Source organism: Heloderma suspectum, chromosome 12, assembly GCF_057233095.1.
Source record: "Heloderma suspectum isolate Gila_16-S chromosome 12, 16-S_ref, whole genome shotgun sequence".
Lineage (NCBI taxonomy): Eukaryota > Metazoa > Chordata > Lepidosauria > Squamata > Helodermatidae > Heloderma > Heloderma suspectum.
In genome coordinates, this window is record NC_139469.1 from 23,694,140 (window position 1) to 23,714,310 (window position 20,171).

The 20,171-nt window shown below is 47.3% G+C and overlaps 1 protein-coding gene across 16 annotated transcripts in view; it reads right to left on the reverse strand.

The window, feature by feature from the left end:
- Positions 1-20,171, reverse strand: part of CAPN15 (calpain 15) — a 132,113-nt gene that overhangs the window by 50,217 nt on the left and 61,725 nt on the right. The window lies entirely within an intron of this gene.

A 20,171-nucleotide genomic window follows, 5' to 3' on the forward strand; every position in this document is an offset into this window, starting at 1 on the left:
CAGAGCGACTCAAATATTTGTATCCTGCATTCTAACGAATACTAGTTGTCCCAGACAAAAGAGATCGCTTCACTTCTGTGTATTTTAAAAGACTGCATACTCCAACATCAACAGCAAATTATCCAGTACTGAGCACTGTGTGCATTCTGCTTTCAAACCGATACTGAGTTCAGAAATCGAGTTTTCAACATTTCTAGTCCTTAAGGCTTGAAAGTATGAAAGCAATGCCTAGAGAGGGTGGGATGGGGTGGGAGGGATTCCAAACGGTTTCCAGTAGTCAGGGGGCAAAACCTCCTTATCCTGTACACAGACTGCAGAATTCAGCTTTTCTTGGTGCAGAATTCGGGGGGGGGGGTGTTTAAAGCAAAAAATATACACAACTCTGACCTTTATCTATTATGATTTGCATGAAGTGTGTCCCCCCTCCCTCAAATAGCCACCAACCAAGGAAGGCCAGAGGTTCAGAATATTCCAAAACCCTTGCTTACCCCCATTTTCCTTTCCCTTCCCCTGCAGGAAATCACCTCTTAGCTTGCTAGCCCTGGTCACCCTGTGATCGATCACGAAGCTCTGTGCAACCCCCTGACCGTAGCTCTTCATGATGTGTTTGTTGAGCAGCAGCTGCAGGGCCTGGGGAGTCAGTGTCTTGAGTGGACGGTCATTCTAGCCCAGCAGCTGAGCTAGGCCACCAATGGGAGGCCACATTGTGATGTCACCAGTCTCCCTGGACTACATTTCAGCCAACACAGGCTACTTACTCTTCTTTCTTAGGGCCTTTCTGCTTTGGGGGAAGAAAGTAAGCTTTGCTAATCTTGGGATCTGATCTCTAGCTTTGAGGCACCACATCTCATGAAACAGGTAAATGGTGAAGTCTCTTGGAACCAGAGCTCCCTCCTTGCCCGCCTGCTAAACTCTAGGGTTGCCAAGTTGATGAGAGCTTTTGTTGTTTGCTCTGCCCCTTTCCTGGTAAAACAGGGCTAGCAGTAACCTTAAGCTTGCCCCCAAATTATGCTTTGAAATCATGGCTTGATGTGGATTTGCAAACTGGTATTGGAAGCATAAGGGCCGCGGTGGCTTAGTGGTTAAGACGCCAAACTGCAGACCAGAAGGTCGGCAGGACAGCAGTTCGAGACCCGAGTGCCCCGTGACGGAGTGAGCTCCTGTCTTCAGTCCCAGCTCCTGCCAACCTAGCAGTTCGAAAGCAAGAAATTGCAAGTAGATAAATGGGTACCGCTTCGGGGGGAAAGGTAACAGCATTCCGTGCACCTCGGTGTTCAGTCATGCCGGCCACACGACCACGGAAGCGTCTTCAGACAGCGCTGGCTCTTCGGCTTAGAAATGGAGATGTGCACCACACCCTAGCGTTGGACACAACTGGTTGGGGACACCTTTACCTTTATCTTTTTATTGGAAGCAAACTATGACTAGAGCTAAGCCAAGTTTGCCTGACTTATATGTCACAGCCTATGAGAGGGAGAGGGGGAGCATTTGAGCCCACGGTTAACAGAATGGCTGCACTGAGTCAGTGAGAAAAGGAGATCTGTGTCTCTGACATGCATTTCCGCTTCTACCAATGCCCCCTTTTCTTCCTTGGCATCATTCCATGTTGTGTCACTGAACTGCCATGATGGTGGAGAATGCTAAGATCACCCAGCCCCAAGCTGTGCTTTGATCTCCCACTCATTTGCATCCAAAAACATTTTTTACCAATTATCCAGTATCAAAGAATAGACAACAAGCAAAGGGGGGAGCCCAAGGTAGGTCATGCCTGTAAGACAAGCAATATGCTTGGCAAGACGAGCAGAGAGGGCCCAATCAGGAGAGCCAAACCATACATGACGGTGTGGAGTGAAAAACTGCCAAGAGACACCTGCTAATCTGGCCAGAGGAAAAAATATTTGATGGAGTTCAGGAGAGTAAGTTGACAGACATAGGGAATAAAAGCAAAATCTAACAGTAAGCCTCCAACAAACAGAAATTCCTGGAAATGAGTTGTAAATGAATATGAGTCAGCAGTGTGATGCGGCTGCAAAAAAGGCAAATACAATTTTAGGTTGCATTGATAGAAATATAGTTTCTAAATCACGGGAGGAATACTTCCACCCTACTCTGAACTGGTCAGACCTCACCTCAGATACTGTATCTAATTCTGGACACCACCCTTTAAGAAGGATTCAGATAAACTGGAATGAGTTCAGAGAAAGGCAACAAAGATGAGGGGACTAGAAACTAAGTCCTGCGAGGAAAGATTGAAGGGACTGGGTCTGTATAGCCTTGAGAAGTCAGAGGCTATATGAATATGATATGTACTTTTCAAGCACCTAAAGTGTTGGCATACAGAAGAGGGCCACAATCTGTTCTCTTATCATTCAGGACTGTAGGACACGAAATAGCAGGCTTAAGTTACAGGAAAGCAGATTTTGGTTGAACATCAGGAAAAACTTCCTAACAGAGCAGTCAGACAATGGTACCAGCTGCCTAGGGAGGTAGTGGGCTCCCCGTCACTGGAGATATTCAAGCAGAGACTGTCCAGCATCTGTCAGGAATGCTTTCAACTGGATTCCTGCACTGAGCAGGGGGTTGGTCTCGATGGCCTAAATGGCCTCTTCCATCTCTATGATCCTATTATTCAAATGGGGAAAGGCACAAGGGCGCAGCAGAGGTTGAGTAGTACTCTACCATCAGCTATAGAGGATGAGTTATGGAGTGCTTGCTGGAGCAAAGCAGAGGCGTGCTTATGCTGAAAATGGCCCCTTCAAACAGCAATCGTTTGTGAATGAGATGAGTGCACAAGGAGGAGAGTCACCGCCAGCCAGTGTAGATCACAGGGTGTCTGTATGTGTGAATTGGACCTCTTTCAGCCTAAGGGCTGAATTCCATTTCAGAGAAGCTCTTGGGGGCTGCATTCCAGTGCCGGTGGGCCTGAAGGCAAAAGGCGCAGGGCCAAAAATACCAGCATGTGTTAGCATAAAGCTTTTACTGCCCTAGGAGAGGCATTTTGATCTTTTAGAATGTGGAAAAACCTGCAAAAAAGCCAGGAAGTACTGGGCGGGAGCCGCAAGAAAGCTGGATATGCCCCTGAGGTCCCCCACCCCTGGAGTAGACAATACTGATGGGGGAGGGACTGAGAGAATTAGGAGCTTGTCGAAGGTCTCCTAATGCGTTTTTGACGGAGGCAGGATACGAATCATGGGTTTTCTGGCTCACTGCTCACATCCTTAACCACCACGCTGCACTAGACTGCAAAGATAAACTGAATGAATAAACATATAAATAACCCCGCACCAGGAGGCGACGGCACATGCTCTGCTCTGCATGTGCAGTGAAGCGTCTCTTTTCTGCAACCCTCGCTGGCATCTGGTGGGGCCCAAAGGTTTCTACGGCACATGCGCAACACACAGCTGTGATCTTTGCCAGGAGACTGCTCAGCATTGTGCTGCCAACACCCTGCTGGGCCATTCTAAACAGAACATCTGCTGCTGTTTGAAACTGCTCTAGTGCAAAATGAGCGGGCTGCGCTGATTTCTCCTCATCCTTAGATCAGGCTTAGGCGTGGACAAAGCGGCAACTCCTGTTTCCCCAAAAGTGCAGGAAGGAAACTGTTACCAGTAGGGACCTAAAGTACAGGTATTTGGTAGCCACTGCATTCACACAACGCGAGAAGGTCTCTGGGATCCCGCACCTCAATGCTTTACTGAGGACAGAAGATTGAGGTGCTGCACTCAAGGGCTGGGCAGGCGGGAAGCTGCGCCATTTGCAAACACTGTCAGTTAAGAGCTCGCAGCAGGGAAGGGGAGCTGCAAACAGAAGCATGAGCGTGGCTGCCCCAGGGCTACGTGAAAATATGAGCAGCTCTTTGAGTGCCAAAAAGCCAAACAACTGAGCAGCCTCTGGCAAAAACCTTCGAGAAATGGCTCCTTTGTAAGCAAAGACAAAGCAATTACCACCCAAAAAGGTGGCAGTTTCTGCAGAGTTGCCATCGAAGCCCTTGCAGTGTTTCGGCAAGTGTCCATCTTGCTGATTTGCTGCCAAACTACTCTTAGGAGTCACTCACCCTAGCAGCAGGCGGTGGCAGCAGTGTGTGTGTGTGTGGGGGGGGGATCAGATGGGAGAAACACTGCTGGGGATAGGAACATTGGAGACTGTCTTATACCGAGTGAGACAACTGGTCCATCCAGCCCAGTTCTGTCAACCCTTGCTGGCACCGTCTGTCCAGGATTTCAGGCAGGAGTGTTTCCAGCTCTTCCTGGATCGAACTTGGGACCTTCTGCCTGGTAAGCAGGCATTCTACCACTGAGCTATGACATCTGTGATTTGGATGTGGCTCTGGGTCACAGGCATATCCCATATCTGTGGGGAAGTGTCATTGCTCAGAGGTAAAGCTCGTGCTTTGCATGCAGAAGGTCATCAGGTTCAGTCCCTGGCATCTCCAGTAAAAAGGATCTTTCCCAGCACACGGCCTTGGAGAGGCGATGCCAGTTACCGTACACAGTACAGTTCCATATGCTTCCTAGTCACAAATCCCAGGTTTGATGCAGCTCTTATTTGACAAGGAAACTCCCTGTTCCTTAGAACAGACATGTGGGAAGAAGCATCAACTGCAGCTAGCTGCACTGTTTGCAAGGTAGTGTCCAAGTAAAAAGAAAAGAAAAAGATAATGCCTACCCTCTTCTTAAGGCATTTTCTGCATGCCCAACTAAGCGCTGTGGCACCAAACCATGACCACAGCAATCTTAGGTCAAGGCTCTGTGCGTATCCCAATCCCATGCGATGTTGGTACTGGCAGCAGAATTACGTTTCCTGAGAATCTCAGCTTCATTAACAACAGCCCCAAGTTTCTAGCCCCTACTGCTGCAAAGATACACTTGGCAAAGCCTGGTCATGCTCAATCAGATCACAGGGATGCTCAATAAGGTTTCCAGTAGAGGGGGCAAGCTCCAGTCCCCTAACTGGTTCCTTGCCCCGCAGGGAGACAGCCAGGCACAGTAAATACTGTTGCTACCCAGGCAAAATCCCAGCCTGAGGTTGAAGCCTCTATAGTCCTTTCAGGTCAAGAGAAGCCTATGTCTGGTCTCAGGGGGTAGGGTCGCTATAGAGCCTCTGTCCTGTAGCCCCCATGGTTCACCACACTGGGCAGCAGCACACCCACAGCCACCCCCCTGCCCAGGATCCTGGAAGCAGCTCCTGAAACCAGCCAACGCAGAATAAATCATGCAACATTTGCAAAAATGGCAAATTATGCAAAGCAAGAGGATTTATTCACATTTGCTTAATTTGCATAATGTGTAGAAGGTGAGCAAGACATAGAGGAATACAACATGGAGAATATTCACAAAAATAAACACGGGAACACAGAGGAAGCAGCCCCGTGAGAATCTCTCCAACGTTAACCTCATTTCCTTCCTTTAATGAAAATCAAAATACTGCCCATCATTTAAGAGCATTTTTTGTATTAAAAAAAAAAATCTGGCCAAGTCTAGTGATGGAAATTCACAGCCCAAGTAGAAAGAAAAGGGGCATACAGCATCTGAGGGAACTGAGCAGCATCAGATCATCTTCAATAGCTGGATCCTGCTGGGTGCAGCTACCCTACAGGGCAGGCGCAAAGCTTTATCACACCCAAGGCAAAATAAATGCTAATTAACTTCTCACTTTCTACTTGATTCCGTCTGGACCCAAGTTAAAAATGTGGGCCACCCACCTGCTTCCATTTGCCAGCTTTTCTACCCTTGCAGCTGCTCCAGCTCCAGACAAGTGCAAGTACCCACAAACTCCCCTATAGGACCATCCCCCGATCGCTAATACAAAGTGCGTAACAAAGGACGTTCACAAATCAAATGTCAGAGAAGGATGGTGATTCAGAACAGAAAGTGGGGCACTGAGACAAAGAAATAAGACATTAGAGACACAACTTTTACCACCGCCTTAGCCCACAGATCCTTTCCCCGATTTCTACAGATTCAAGCACTCTGTATCCACCTGTCCCTGTCACCTCAGCCCTGTTCCTTTGTCAGATCGTTATGACCCAGTTTGGGCATATGCAACTGGACTGATTAAGCTGAGACATCCATGAACCTTGGGCCAACGTGGTCCATCCTCACACCTCCCCTTCCCACCTCAGTTCTCAGCATCCCGTGATTTGACACTTCCTGGGTTCTCAGAACAAGCCAGGTTCTTAAACCATGGTTTGAGTTTGGTTTAAGAATATGATTCATTCCAGTCCCAGTAACAACCTTTGCCTCTGCCTTGCTCTCTCCCAAACTGGTCAGAAGACCATTGTATAGCTATTTGGGTGATGCACAAAGGATGCCCCTGAGAAGTTATTCTCAGCTCACTATGTAGAGCATGACGAGGTATAGGGAAAGAGCCCTGTTGCGCAAGGCTTTGAGCTGCTTATGTTTTTATAGTAATGACACAGCAATGCCCTTATTAGGACCAATGAAAAGGTCACAACGAACTAAGCAGGCTTTCAAGTTCATCAAAGCCCTTCATCGGGCTGTACGTTAAGCAAAAACATGTTATTAAACATCAAGCATTGCCCAACCTAGTTAATGTAAGACTTTCCCATTCCTCTTAAAAGACTATTACAAATGCAGATGACTTTTCATCTTTCCCTGCAACATCCTTTTTTTTCTCCACTCCCAACTTCTTTGTTTCTTGCTTAATGTCCAGCCTCATGAAGCATTTTGATGAACTCAAAAGGCTGCTCATATCTTTGTGACTTTTAAAGTTGTATAAGTCCTAGTATAAGGTTATTATCCTACTGTTACTTTTTTCTTTTCTAACAGGACCAGAAAGAAAGAAATAATCACATCGCCCAAAGAGAATATAGACTTGTGTTTCTTAAACAGCAGTCCCTCAATGCAGCAGCACAGCAAACCACTTTTGACACAGAGATCACAAAGAGCAATTTACAATACGGCACCAGGGCCTGCTATTCAAAGGAAAGCAGATGCCCAAAGTCCACAGCAGCTGTTTGGATCCTAGCCCTGGAATGGATCCTTCTTGCTCATCCCAGCTACCATAACCCATTGCTCAATTTAATGACACAGCAGTCAATGACATTTGGGCCTTGACCAATATCTGATACTCACCTTCGCTCACTTGGTGCCCTCCCAGTGTTTTGGACTTCAACTCCCACCAGCCCCAGCCAGCATCACCAATGGTCAGGAATTCTGTGGGTTGTACTCCAAAACCTCTGGAGGGCACCAGGTTGGGAAAGGCTGTCCTACACCATTTAATGGAGGACATCCCCAAAATCAAAGCACCTCTGGCAAGCCAAAGACAAGCATAAATTGCATGCCTGAGGGGGGAAATAACTGCAACAACAGCCTGATTATCCAGGACCTGGAAAAGCTCAGAGGGGAGTTGACCGCTTGGAGGAGCAACATTTCCCATTAACCTCACTGCCTCCCCCGCCTCCTCCCCCTCCCCACTTTTTCCCACCTCCTCCCCAAAGTATCTTTGGTCTAGCAGATGAGTGCAACAAAGCGCAAAATTAGCTGCTCCAACAGTGGGAGTGCAGGCAGCATGGCTTGCCGCCACAATGAAACCGCAACTGACAGTCTCTGTTTTCCCCACTGGAGGGGGTGGGGTGGGATGCAGCTGCTATTACAGACACTGCTGAAAGGGGGAGAGGAAATAAATATATTCCTCCACTCACCAGGCAGTGGCAAAGTTATTCTCTTTGACAACTAGCTAAACCAGGTGACAATCACATCCCTCTCTGGGGATTTTGAGGGTTTTTGTTTTTTGCTATCACTAGTTTGGCACAAGCTCTAATAGGCAATCTGAAAATGCAGAGAGGCGGTTCTGGGGCCAGCTAGCACATTTCACCTGTTACAAGAAGGAAGGGAAAGTTTGACCTACAAGCTGCCTTACCTCACCTGGTGAGCTCTGTTCGAAGGATGGAAACCAAACCTTTGTCAACGGGCTCGCTCTCTCGTCAGCTGCTCTACAGCACTACTTGGGGAGTGCTTCTCCTCCAAGGGGTCAATATGGGCAAACAAGCCACAGCGGGCATTGGGATTGGAGGTGGCAGAGGAGGCTAAAGGCTCTGTCTTTGTTAGCCACCCACCTAACTTCCAAAGGCCAAGGCACTTGGTGCAGGTCTTGGATGATGATTTCAGCAGGCAGGTACACATGGGAGGAGGAAGCCCGCTTAGCAAATGTGGCCTTCAAAGAGGTGGCTAGAGAACAACAGAGCTACGCTCTGCACAGTGTGGATCCTCCTCTTGTCCCTATCCAGTTACTCCATCATGTAGTTGCACCGAACATGAGACAGCATGTAACTAATTCAGAGCCAGGGGGGTGAGAGTGGGAGGGCTCACACATTCCATACCTAACTGAACTTCAACACATTAAATTAGTACTTTGCATAGTCAGACCTTAAGTCAGTACAAGACAATTTGTGTTCTTCTGACTCATCCAAAACATGAACCACACTTCTAATACTACCCACTGTAAACAGATGTTTGCATTTAAATACTGTCTGAGCATTCTGAAAAAGACTGAAGGCCAGTTGTAAGAATATGTTAATTTGTAGTACTCGTATTAAAACATTCACTGCAGGAGGAACTATTTCATAGGACAGCTTCCATTTCTTCAAGCTTCCAAGGAGCAACTCCTCCAAGATTAGACTCATATCTTGTATTCCTAGCATAAATGCAGGGGCACCCGAGACCTCCGCAAACTCCAGGGCAGCATGAAGAGGAAGACTGAAACCATGCCAACACCTTCCTTGATTCACCAAGCCTGCTTTTAATTTGCTTCCCACCTCACCCTCTCCGATACACAAAACTTCTTTGATTGTTCATTTTTTCACAGGCAGTGAGGTTCCATGTGCTCTCAAGCAGACTTTCCAACACTTATTTATTTTTAAAGCAACCCTGGCATATGGTTTATTAAAGCAATTAAGGGAAGAGAGTCTTCAAAGAGTGGAACACTGAACCGCTTCCATGCCTCCACGGGTTGGGCATCTTTAACACTGCGGACAGCGGCTCTGAGCCAAGGGGACTTTGATCTGCAAATTTCCCATAGAAGCTTTGGATACCTTCCAGTCCTTCCTAAGAAAGCTCAGGCCACAATAAACTAGTCAGCCAGTTGCAGCACCCCAAATTTAAAAGTAATGGTAGCATAATACCTTTATTAGGACCAAATAAAACAAATCATCAAACAAGCCTTTGACTTCACCAGAGTTCTTCTTCAGAATGGATGTTAAGAAGGAGATCTGGTGAATACAAACACTTCCCCACAGCTTAGAAACATTTTAATCAGTTCAAATAAATGTATTATGTTACTATTGCTTTTGGATTTTTTTTAAAGGAACGACAGGACTAGCTGGAATTTTTGCCTGCATATGACAAAGTCTGTTGCACTTTAAAGAGAGAAATTGGGCTACTCTTCTGGATGACCTCTTTATGAAAATCAGGGAGGTCAATTCTACAGAAGAGCTCTAGTGGCATGGACAATGGCTTTCCCCATCTCAGGTTTCACCAGACAGCAGCTCTGTTCTCAAGGCAGAATGCAAAGATGACAAGGCTCTGGTTAGGAAGAAAAACTATGTTTAAAATTCAGTCAGAGATCCAAAAGGTTAACAAAAAACCCTTAGCTCTAACTGCTGAAGCCACCCACCTTTCTTAATAAGTATGGTTAATTAGCCTCTCATTTCCTGCTTGGAGCAGGAGCCCACCATGTGAGAGATGGTACCCTGCAGGGTCAAACATGGCATAGGAATGGCCATCCCTGCAATACTAGAAATTCTAGCTCTAATGATTAAATTTCTGGAAAGTGAAGCTATCATTACCTTGGAGCCATACCTCCTACTCTCAAAGGGGTTGGCTGCAGCTCTCCAGTAGCAAAGAAAAGGCATTCTGCACAGGCATGGGGACTCTTTATTGCTTTGCATACTCCAGGACTGATAATAGGTTCTGGCGCTAAACCTTCAAGCGCACTCTGTCCACTTTTGGCTCTGGCTCCATCCACCACCAGCTGCAGCTCCCAATTGACTTTTCCAGTAGGTCAATGGCCTTCATAGGAAAAAGGTGCCCAGCTCTGCTCTAGGCCTTGACACCTCTGTGGGGAGAAACCTTACACACTTTGCAATGGAAGTTAGAGTGAGTTCTGTTTGAGACTGAAAGTACTGCAATGGTATGTGTGACTCTAGAAATTTTCTATCTCTACAGTTTTAGGCCACACACAACTCCTCCTGTATTCTGGAACAAAGGAAGCTGCCTTATTCTTAGTCAAACCATTCGTCCATCTAGCCCAGTATTGTTGACACTAACTGGTAGCGGTTCTCCAGGACTTTAGGCAGGGTTTTTTCCAGCCTTATCTGGAGATGCCAGGGATTTAACCTGGGACTTTCTGCATGCAAAGCATGTGCTCCACCACTGAGCTACTATAGGAACTAATTATCCCTGCTCTGCTCCCACCCAACTTCTAGGCACAACTTCTAGGCCAAGGGAGAGAGAGGATAACCTCAGAAGGAGAATGGTGATTGATGACTCTACAACCCTCCCCCCAAGCTTTCTTGACTTGTCCCTGGGAGAGTGCACGGAATTCTCAACCTGCAGAGCTCGGCTTTCACATCACCGTTTTCCATGTGATGATTTAACAACATAGCCAGGTTCTAACATGCTTATGAAAACTGCTTCCGGGGAAATAGCCTAGAATTTTGAGTGAAAGGAAAGGATTTCACAACTATTTCAGTCAGGATCTTTCAGACGCGGAGCAACCCACAAAACAGGCACATATTATCTATCCCCACCAAACTAACAGGCAGCCCTGGCTCATCAGGGAGCAGGGTGTAGATTTTTTTTGCCAGCAACTGCCTACCTGGATTGGTATTCAGCTGGGATTTACACTGCAATCTGTAGTGTTAGTAAATAAAGTCAAGAGAGGAAGAGCGGAAGGGGAAATAGGTCAGCAGAGCTGTCTGCTCAGGTCACTCACATCTCCATGGCACACATCACGGGGGTACTGCCAGCTGGTACACTTCAGCCTCCGATGCCGAATATGCCAACGTTCGAAATATGCACTTGCTTTGGAAGCTGCCTTGTCTCTGCCACAGTGAAGGATGTGAACCCATTCCAGCCTGCGAGGTGTCATGACTTTGTCCCTGAGCATCAGCCAGGGCTCTCACACAGGAGGGGAGGAACCACTGAATCAAGAAGGCCTGCAGCGCAAGCCACAGAGGTGCTGAATCCAGACCCAGGTCTTGACACCAGCACTTTGAGCAACAAAGCTTGGGAACTGGGACCCCAGCAGCAGCACCTCCCGAGCCAAATTCCCCTGAGGAACAGGGCCCCTTTATGCCAGCGGCTTCACACTCTCCAAAGCCTGCTTGCCAGTGCAGACAACACACAAGGTGGGAACTGACAGAGCCCTCGGACAATCTCCACCCTTCAGGAAGGGAGTAGAACCTGGGAGGGGAAGTCTGGCCAAAGAAGGATAAAAGCTTGATCATCTGCATTACAGACACTGACCTGGTTCGCATGATTAAAATAAGGTCCCTTATCTAAATCGCAGCACGTGCCAGGCACGATTTCCATAATCACCACACAGGCATGGCTTGTTGTGATGTCTGAACCTGGGTGGCCTGGCTTGTTGGAGGGGGAAACAGCCCTCTAGTAAGCCACAGGCTGTTGTAGGGTTACTGGAGGGTTGCTTCCCACTCCAACAAGCCAGGCCACCTGGGTTCAGATGACAAGCCACGTCAGGTGGTGATTATGGAACTTGCGCCTGGCACATATCATGATTTAAATAAGCCCTGGTGGTTTATTTTCATCACATGAACCAGCTTAGTATCAGAACTGGTTTGCTTGGAGCTATCCAAGGTCCTGCAACTCAAGCCTGCCCAAGCCGCAATGAGGTGTCTGACATGGCCCATGGAGCGGTGGTCAGGACAGGTGGACAATGAGGGGTTGGAGGGAGAAGAGATGCTGTTCAATGCTGCAGGACATCCAGCCACCTGAAGCCTCTCAACTCACTCACAGGATCTTGCACTCACTCAACAGTCAGAGTCCTGAGCAAGTGCAATCAGGCTCCGCCATAAACGCTTTACCACCACCACCACCACCACCACCACCCCATGGACTAGTGAGCACTCTAATATTAGTTAAATCATGGAGTGACATTGACAGATGCTCAAACCCAAGCGCCCTGTTTGATTAGACCAAAGACCCATCTAGTCCAGCATCTTGTTTCCCAAAGTGGCCAGCTCCCAGAAGAAGGGCACAAAAACTATCACTCTCCTCCCTTCGGTTGCTCCTCAGAAATTGGCATTCAGAGGTACACTGCCTCTGAACGTGGGAGCTCCATTTAGTCCCCATAACTAAGAGCCGTTGACAGACTTATCCTCCATGAACTTGCCTGACGTTGTGCGTGTGATTTAAAAATAAATACAGGCATCACTACCTCTACATGATCATGGGCATGCATTAATGCAGGGGTAGGCAACCTGGTGCCCTCCAGATGTTTTGTGCTACAACTCCCACCAGCCCCAGCCAGCAAGGTCAATGATCAGGAATTATGGGAGTTGAAGTCCAAAACATCTGGAGGGCATCAGGTTGCCTACCCATGCATTAACACAACAAAAGTAGAGGGGGAGATGATTAAAGCTCCTTGCATTCCAGCCACTGCTTTTCTGCAGATCCCTCTCTCCACTGCTCCACTGTGTTAGGTGTAAAGATGAGATGCCCAGAGGTTTTCCAGTCCAGTGGTTTTCTGTATACAGGACAGGAAGAAGGTTGCAATGCATCTTCTCAAATAGAAGCTGTGAGTCCTTCAAGTTCAACCCACCTGTTGCTCTGCAAAGCCTAGGCAGCTGCACGAGAAAGAGAACAGCAGGGTAGGCACCCTGGTGCTACCCACATGTTTTGGACAACTTCTATAATTCCTGAGTATTGGCCATGCTGACTGGAGCTGATGGGAGTTGTAGTACAAGCATGCATAGGATTGTGCCCTTAAGCTTGCAAGGTCAGAAGCATAACTGAGCAATTTCATCTGCAAAGTGGCACTTGCTGCAAGTAGTCCTCCGCTGTCCCGTACAGATTTATTTATTGCTGTCTACATGGAATAGGGATTTTTTCTCCCCAGTCTCCTATCTGAAAAGCTCTAAGACAAATGGTTTGTTAACTGCCCTTTCTTCCTCCCTCCTTCTAAACTCCTTCCTTCATTTCTTAGTGAGGCTTAAGCACAACCCTCAGAGTAGCACCTTACTCTTTCCCCAGTGCCAGAAAAATGTCCCTTCACAGCAGCTCCAGGAATAGCTCCGTTATCAGATACTTTAAGAGCCAGTAGGCAAAGGATGCGTAAAGCACCCCCCGCCCCAGCCTTGGTGGAGGGATGCTAAAACTGCAAGGCAAGCAAGGAGAAATGGAAATTCAGCTCGGATTTGCAAATCCAACTCTGGCCAAGCTGTGCAGAGAAGCTGGAGGTGCCAAAATGAGGGCAGATGAGCCAATTTTCTCCAGTGCTTAAAAGTCATGCAAGGGTTCCTCCCACGAGAAAGCAACATTACAGCCACCAACCATCCACCTGCTGCCAAACAGCTGGCATTCAACACTACAAAGTGTGTGGATTCTGCCAAGAAGTGACCCCTGATGGGCAAGTAGGCTCATTTCTTTTCTACTTCCCTTCATTCTTTCTTGGCCCTTCCCCAGACAGCTGTATTCCTAGCCATCCAGTGGGAGAGCTGGCCTGCAGCTATTTCTGTATTCCCCATCTTAGGATGCAATCCTATGCAAGTTTAGACAGAAAAAAAAAGGCCTACAACTCCCAGCATGTCCCACCCAGCTGGCTAGGGCATGCTGGAATTTGTAGGCCTTTTTTCATCTAAACAGGCATAGGATTGAACCTTCACCTACTTTGGAGGCTCCTTGACCACTCAACCTGCTCTAATTCTCCCTCAACTAGCCATTAACCACACAATTTTCTTCATTCCCTCCCCATTTGCAGAATCACAGACAAAGTCAGCAATATAGTAGCAGTCAGCTGGCCAAAACACTGGTCCGAGGCAGAACGTCTTGCAAACAAATCCCCCTGCTTTGTAATTGTGGCACAAGCCAGTGCTGTGTGCTGGGATGGGAGGACAGACTGAGCAAGACGCTGTAGCCCTACAGGTCACAGAAGAACAAGAGCCAAGAGGTTTAATGCTGAGCTAGACAGATCGGTGCTGTCAGCCACTGTGACCTTCCCGCCACCTTACCATGGACAGCATCTGCGAACAATGGGCACGGATGCCAGTCTATGGGTGAAGAAGCATGCAGGGAAGCAGGAGGGGCAACCATCCAAAACACGCAGCAAGATCACAAAATCTAGAAATGGAAAAGATCCCCCTGCAGAACACCTTCGTTCACCCTGCTGCCTTAAGACTGGATATCCCCATACCCAAGCCATTCCTGTCTGATGTTTTATCCATCCACACCTGACTTGCCCATCTAGTTCCTCCAGTTGTGTTGGACTAGAATGCCCATCACCCCCAACCAGCTTGGGCATTGACCTTGCTGGCTGGGGGTGATGGGAGTTGGAGTCCAGCACATTTGGAGGGCACCCATTTGGGGAAGCCTGCTCCACACCTTCAAAACCTCCACATAAACCAATTCCACAAAGCCTCTGTAGGCTGCTCACTCCACTCCTTGCCCTAGATAAGAACATCAGAGTAGCCCTCCTGGATCAGACCAAGGGTCCATCTAGTTCATCATTCTGTTCACAAGTGGCCAACCAGCTGCCCACGGGAAACCCACAAGCAGGGCATGAGTGCAACAGCACCATCCACCCATGTTCCCCAGCAACTGGTGTACACAGGCAGTCCGACTCTGATACTGGAGGTAGCATATAGCCATCAGGGCTAGTATTTATTTATTTATTACATTTCTTAATCGCCCATCTGGTCAGTCACCCAGCCACTCTGGGCAATGGACAATAATACAACAGTTTAAAACAATAAAATTCCACATTAAAACATTGTATTTCTAAAAATACCCTAACCCACCCCAAATGCCTGCCTGAACAACCACGTTTTTAATTCGTGGTGGAAGCTCATTAAATAGGGGGCATGGCGGAGTTCCCTAGGGAGGGAGTTCCACAGAGTGGGGGCCTCCACAGAGAAGGCCCTCTCCCTTGTCCTCACCAGCCTAGCTGTCCTGGCTGATGGGACAGAGAGAAGGCCATCCGAGGCTGATCTTGTTGAGCGGCCTGTCTGGTGTTGCTGGAGGCGCTCCTTGAGATAGGTCAAAACCAACACCTTGAATTTGGCCTGGAAAACAACTGGTAACCAGTGCAACTCCTTCAGCACTGGAGTGATGTGATCACGCCAGCGGCTGCCTTTAATCAGGCGAGCTGCCGCGTTCTGCAACAGCTGCAGCTTCCAAACCGTCTTCAAGGGGAACCCCACGTAGAGCGCATTACAGTAGTCTAGACAAGAGGAGACCAGGGCATGTACTACCGATGGGAGCAGATGGTCGGGAAGGTAGGGGCGCAGCCACCATATCAGATGGAGTTGGTACAGCGCTGTCCGGCTCACAGCTGCCACCTGATCCTCCATAGATAGCCAGGAGTCTAAAATCACCCCCAGGCTGTGGACCTGGTCTTTCAAGGGTAGCCATACCCCATTCAACACCAGGTCGACATCCCCCAACCTCCCCTTGTCTCCCACCAAAAGTACCTCGGTCTTGTCAGGGTTCAGCTTCAGCTTATTCCTCCCCATCCAACCACTCACCGTCTCCAGACATTTGGACAGGGATTCTACGGCCATCCGCATATTGATGACACCGTACCCCAGACCTCCTGATGATAGCCCCCAGTGGCTTCACACAGATGTTAAATAGCATCAGGGAGAGGGTGGAACCCTGTGGCACCCCACAAGTGAGTGGCCATGGGTCCGAAACCTCCTCTCCCAGTACTACCCTCTGGTACCTGCCGGAGAGGAAGGACTGGAACCACCATAATATGGTGTCTCCAATGCCCAACCCCTCCAGGCGGTCCAGGAGGATACCTTGGTCAACAGTGTCAAAAGCTGCTGAGAGGTTGAGGAGAACAAGGAAGGAGCATTCACTCCTATCCAAAGCCCTCCTCATATCACCCACCAAGGCAACCAAGGCCATTTCTGTCCCATGCCCAGGCCTGAAGCCCGAATGAAATGGATCTAGATAATCGGCTTCTTCCAAGTGTAGCCACTTGGTAGCCACTGATGGAAAAGATCCCCCTGCACAACACTTTCATTCACCCTGCCCCCTTAAGACTGGATATCCCCACACCCAAGCCCATGAACCTGCCAGTCATTTAAGATCTTCATCTGAGACCTTTCTCCACGTGTCCTCCGCAGAGACGAGGCAGGGTCGGGTGAGGAGAGTAGAGAGGGCCTTTTCTGTGGTTGCACCCTGGCTGTGGAATTCCCTCCCTAGGAAAGTTCTCCTGGCATTGTCCCAGCCATTGTTTGCAAGCCAAGCTACAGCCATCCTGCCTGCCCAAGTTTTTAATAGCATATGTGATTCTTGGTTGTTGCTAATTTGCAGTTTTACTGTTTTACTTATTTTTTATTTTACTTGTTTGCATTGATCTTATAAGCCTCAAGGTGGCTTAAAATCGCAGAACAGTGGGGTAGAAATAATGAAATGAACAGACAACTGCTTTTATATTTGGGAGGCTTTCCCTAATGTTTGACTTAAATCTACCTATCTAAAGTATAGATACACTAAAGTAATTCAGTGCTGCTTGTCCTATTCTCACTGGACTTGGGAAAACAATTGCTCTCTCACTTCTCAGTTGTTGTTTTTTAAGTGAAAACCATCAAAAGGCTGCCGTTCTTAATTGTCTGTGTGCTATTTTGATCTCTAGATTGTTTTACCATCTTTGAATCTCTCCTCTGTTTCCAGCCTTCTGACTTCCCTTGAACAGTGGTGCCCAAAGAAGGGGAGGTGGGCAGGAGTTTTACTGCAAATGATATCTTATGAGCACTTAAGGAACCGTACTATTACCTCTTCAACCCTAGAGATGGAGCTTCTATCAAAATATGGGTATCACCTCTGCCTGCTGATTTAAGGACAATCTGCTCCCTGGTACAGCCTTCAAATCCATCTCAACAGTGCTATGCCTATTCAATTATTCTCCATCCAATATTTACACCTAAAAACAAACCATCAGGAATGCAATATTTTACATTTGCCCTCATATTTGGCTACACAAGAGAATCCTCCCACCTTTGTGTCAAGTAATCTTTAAGTTCAGCAACAAAAATTATGGCCACATCATAAAAATTAAGGCTAAACTACACAAATATTATGCTACTTTTCTGTGCTTTAGCTTTGTAAAAAGAAGAGACTATATAAATTATGGAGGCTTGTTATTAAATTAAAAAATAGGGCCCTTGGGTATGAAGAATAGTAAAATGAAGATTATAAAAGACAGATTTAATTCATTATTACAAGAAGCAATATATACTGGCTTATGTGTTTTGCATGTATGTCCTCAGTTTCCATACATGCACCATTCTGGATTCTTGGCTCAAGTTTTATTTTTATTTTTTAAAATATGTTTGTTACAACGTACAGTGAGAGGAGAAACAAAAGAAGTTGCCTTAGACCATTTAGCTCTGAATTGGCCACAGAACCTCCCCCAACCTGGTGCCCTCCAGATGTGTTAGACTACAACTCCCATCATCCCAACCAGCATGACCAACACATCTGGGGGGCAATTTGGGGAAGGATGGCTTACAAAGACTGGCAGCAGCTCTCCAGGGATGTGCAAGAATTTCGTTTCCGTTCGCAAATCATGTGAATATGTCCCATTACAATCCTGAACACCAACAGGAGTGCTTTTTTTCGAGAAATGTTCACACATTCCCAAAAAATACATCTATTTTAAAGTGCACATTCTGAAATGCATTTTAAAAAAAACAAACAATATGGATTTTCCACACTTTAGTCAATAGGGTGAAATGCACGTTTCTGAAAATATGCACAGAAATGCGCACTTCTCCTGTTCAAAATGCACACTCTTCCCTTTTGAACGAGCTGAAAAATAGGTCGAAAAAGAAAATGGGAATGAGCCGATACAAGCGTTGAAGTGATTTCCTGAGAATGTAGGCAAACTTGAAAATTGCTGGTCCTTCCATCCCTGTTTGAGAAAGGAGACTTTCCTAGCCCTAACGAGAGGTGAACCTGGGACATCTTGCACGCAAAGCGTGTGGACAAGAACATTAGGAGAGCCCTGCTGGATCAGACAAAGGTCCACCAAGTCCAACATTCTGTTCACGCGGTGGCCAACCAGCTGCCCACGGGAAACCCACAAGCAGGATATGAGTGTAACAGCACCCTCCCGCCTGTGTTCCCCAGCAATTGGTGTACATAGGCGTACTGCCTCTGATACTGGAGGTAGCATATAGCCATCAGGTCTAGTAGCCATTGATAGCCTTATCCACCAAGAATTTGTTTAACCCCATTTTAAAGCCATCCAAATTGGTGGCCATCACGACATCTTGCGGAAGCAAATTCCGTAGTTTAACTATGCGCTGTGTAAAGTTCTTCCTTTTATCTGTGCTGAATCTCCCACCAATCAGCTTCATGGGATGACCCCAGGTTCTAGTATTATGAAAAAGTGCTCTTCCCCTGAACCGTGGCCCTTGGAGAGGAACAGGAAAATGATGGGAAGCAGCTGGAGCTATGTGGGAGAAGAAAGTAGTGATGCAGGACGGAGAAGTTCTACCCTTTGGACACTGGAGCCTTTGACAACCCCTGCATGTTTCAGACATATCACTGCTGCCATAGACATAAGACACACGTTTTTATATTTGTTTAAAAACATTATTCCATTTAGAAGGAAAGTCTGAGAATTTCTGGGTTCTTTGCCAGTTGTCAGATTCTGCAAATTTTGCATACAGGGAGACTACTAACGCATGAACTCTTCCCCACTTAATTTGGAATCGGCTCAGAATTATTCATGAGCTTTTCCAGAGAACTCTCAAAAAAAGAAGTCCACCTTTCTCCGGGAGTTCTCTCGCAGCTCATAACATTTGCTGCATCTTATTGTATTGCTGTAGTGCTTTCAAGCACTCCTCAAAATTTCATCCATCTTTTCTCTAAGTCCTGGATACTAACTGTAGCTCAGACAGACCTGTGCAAAAGCTGCACTTTCGATTTTTGTGCAATTTGCTTAACTGTTCAATGGAAGATTCTCTCTCACTGAACATACTTTTCCACATGCACCTAAAAACACCGTCTGGAGGCCAGTCGAATGCTGACTGGGCACGTGCAGGACTGTGTTTTACATTCTGAGCTAGAGAAGAACTTCTTAGGGGAAGGTCTTTGATCTGTAATACCTCTGAGTTGAGCAAATTCTTATTCTGAACCAGGCATTCATGAACGCTGGCAATGCTACTAAGGGGGATGTGAAAAACCACATTTTTTGGCCATGGTTTCACTTTGGTGGTTGACTTTTAACCGTCAGGATGTTTTGTACTCCTCTGGCCTGCTTTTTACCCCTTTCACTTCACATACATTTACTTCAGATCAATGTACTTTTAATCCTGACCATCTCTACAGATGCACACAAAAGCTAACCATTAGTGCAGTTTTGCTTCTTGTGGAAAGCTATCAATGGCTCATGGGGGCAGCTGGGGGAGGGGGGAGTGTTGGTGACTCCATGAATCTGACAAAAGTTCCCAGCCAAAGCATAGTGGCAAGTAGCATTGCCTATTTTGTTAGGCGCTGGTTAAGTCTGTCTAGGAAGCAGTTGGTGTGCTTGTTCAGACTGAATTGTTGCATCTTTTGTGATCTGAAGGCAATTAATACAGAGGTTCAGCTTGTGAGAGGTCAAAGCACCGCAGACTGGTAGTTGTATAGTCAGTGCAGTCTCCAAGTTTTGGAGGGCCCTTGGACAAGACACCCTCCATGGGTCCCCTCCCTTAGTGAGTCTACCTTCCCACCGCCATTGTCACCAGCTGCTCTTGCTCCTCATCCTCTTTCTCATTATTGCTACCACTTGCTTGCTTGATAGGCAGAGAGCAAGTAAGTGGGTAGGCAGTGGCATTTGCTGCTCCTCCTTACCACTGCTGTTGTCTGGGCCAGAGCGAGAGGCAGGTGAACAAGGAGGCTACAATGATGAAGAGGGGGAACAAGCCCGCGGGTCCCTGCTGGGGTGCGGGTCCTTAGCAGGGGCCCAACCATGCCTAC